The 2,753-nt window shown below is 31.3% G+C and overlaps 1 long non-coding RNA gene across 1 annotated transcript; it reads left to right on the top strand.

Moving 5' to 3' along the window:
* Nucleotides 1-270: 270 nt before the first annotated feature.
* LOC149094013 (uncharacterized) lies at nt 271-2,753 on the top strand. The gene is made up of 2 exons (XR_016198377.1): nt 271-1,798; nt 2,033-2,753. It is a non-coding gene; the product is annotated as an uncharacterized LOC149094013 (long non-coding RNA).

Here is a 2,753-nt window from a genome sequence, read left to right as displayed (position 1 = left end):
TGATCAATTAATGATAATAACTCGCACTTTCCAAGATATCAGTGAAAATCCTTTCAATTGAATATCAAATGTTACATTTTACCTTTCTTAACCAGTTTAACAAACACAATTAACCAACACTAATCAAGGTTAATCATCTTTAAAATTCAACATTTCATTGTTTCGCTCATTGCGTTTTCACACTTCAAGCTTTAAGAATGGAAGAAAATTTGACTTCTTTTCTCTTCATTTTCACTTGAATTTATTTTCCAATTTCTGGTTCATCTCTTGTTTCCGTTTTAATTATGTTTTACTAATCAAATGTCAATCAGTTATTGTCAGATTGGTTAATCAAATGATTACTTAGCCATTATCCGCAAAGCTGATCAAATGATTTCAATCTGGCTAACTGGAGACGAAAAAGCAGAACAGAAACTCATAACTGAGCAATTGAATAAAAATACCAACAAATGACATTTGATTGTCAACTGCAAAATTGCACAATTTGATAACAATATGCTAGTAATGACGATTCTGTTAAAATCAAAGTCTCAATAACGAGATATTTGATTACAAATTGGTTCTGTGAAAAAGGGCAGCAAAGAAGGGAAAAAATGTTAATTTTTGTTCTTTGCATTTAACCTTAAAAATATCAACATTTACTTTTTTTTCCTCTTCTCATAATCAACGCAAAATCTAACCCGAAAATAGTAGTTAAATGAAGACAACAATTACTAACATTTAGTCTTTTGTTTTGCTGATGAGAGTAAAAAATCTTTCCGGTTAACCTTTTCATCTTTACACCTTCTCTCGTCTTCCTGTCTTCAATGTTTTCCAAGCTTCTCACTCTCCTATCATCATCAACATGATCATCATTTTCGCCATTTTCATGTGTTATTCACAACTTATTTTTGTCTTCATACTCATCTTCATCTCTATCTTCCCTTACACACCCTCAGGGAATTGATCTTGCAAAATGCTGTCAGATGATGATGAAAAGGATGATAGAGAGAGAGAGAAACAAGTTGACCGAAGAGAGAAGATGAAAAACCATTTCAATTGTAATCATTGATGTTGACGTACCAAGAAGCAAAAAAAAGCAGCGACAATAATGTAAACCAATTGATTCCAATTAACTTTGTTTTTCCCATTTTTTGGCATTCCTCTCCCCATTCAGTTTAATCACTTTTTAGAGATGCTTTTCAAAGCCCCTCCAAAACTTGATTTAGCTTTAATCATATCATTAACTCACTCTTAGCATCATAATTTGATTTGCTATTCATGCTCAGTTTGTTAGTCTTCAATAGTACAATATAATTTTGACTTTACCATTTTGTATTCACACAAAATGCACACATTTGTTCAACCTCAATATTGAACAAAAAAGCGATTCCAAGCAAGAAAAAAGAGAGAGAGAGAGAATACAAAAAAAAGGTAAATTTAAACCCAAAAGAAGCATTTAATTTATTACATTAAATGATATCTTGATGGTTTCACATTCCTCTTTACAATATCATTGCTGATAAATTCAATTTCAAGTTATCCATAGTAACCCAATTGCCAGAAGTGTAAACCTTTGCTTACAAAAGTATGGCTTTGGACAATTGCAGTTTAAAATTAATAAATTGGCAACAATCTTGAACAATTTAAAAGCGCATGTAAAGTCAATCCATTTTCATCATCACCTGAACATTGATTTAAAGCCATTGACAGATGAACCTTTCAATCTTAGATTTTTATATTCCTCTGACTCTCGCCATTATTAAATTAACTTTCTCCAGGTAATTTTCATTCTTACCAGTTTTTTTGTTCATTCAAGGTAAATAACAATACATTTCTCATACAAAGGGGATCATTTTATTCCTCCTCTTCCCTCTTCATTTGCTCCTTCATCTTCCCAATTCATCTTGTGCTTGTTTTGCCTTCCTTTGTTTCCCCTTGTCGATCAATTTTGTCTTCTTCTCTCTTCTTTTTTTCATCTTCTTTCATCTTCTTACTGGTTCTTTTTAAACTCATTTTTTCTCCTCTTCTCTCTCTCTCTCTCTCTCTCTAGTTGTTTATGCACAAGAAAATGGCTTCCATTGATAACTGGCACGTTTAAATGTCCATTTAAGACGCATCTTAACCACGCATCGTCAACATCTCATCATTAGTCTCACTCTCTATCATCTTGAACTGGGCTTGGTCAATGAATCATTATTAACGTTAAATACTTAACCATCAAGTCAACAGGAAGCTTAATTTTAATAAATAATAACAATAATAACAGCGATCATGATAAACAATGGAATCAAGAGAAGAAGAAGAAAATCAGTTTTTCATCTTCATCCATTTTTATCTTACAGTCACTGACTCCAACTCAACCAAACCAACAAAGAAACACTCAGAAAAAAAACAAAGTCTCTTAAAACAACAAAATCATTCAACTTTCCCTTCAGCTTTACTCGTAACCAGATTAACATTATAGCTTTGTTGTTGTTATAATTGATATTACCATTAATATGATTATCATTCACAAATTAGGTCAATTCTGAGAAACAAAGTCCAACATCATTATCGTTATTGGTTTCATACAATTTGTTATTCATTAATATTTAGATTCACCAGTTGAAAACCAGTTTTTATATTTCAATTGAAACATGTTTTCGTTGCTTCTCATAATCTTTTCATTTTGTAACTTTTGTTTCCACCAATCATTGGGTTCCCTCATTGATTGCTTATTCATTGCTATTAACATGATAATCGTAATGTCAAACGATTAATAATTATCATCA

This window comes from Tetranychus urticae, chromosome 2, assembly GCF_039701765.1.
Source record: "Tetranychus urticae isolate SD_2017Ah chromosome 2, NJAU_TeUrti_SD_1.0, whole genome shotgun sequence".
Taxonomy (NCBI): domain Eukaryota; kingdom Metazoa; phylum Arthropoda; class Arachnida; order Trombidiformes; family Tetranychidae; genus Tetranychus; species Tetranychus urticae.
The sequence above is the reverse complement of the archived record's forward strand: the minus strand, read 5'-3'. Positions and strand labels throughout refer to the sequence as shown.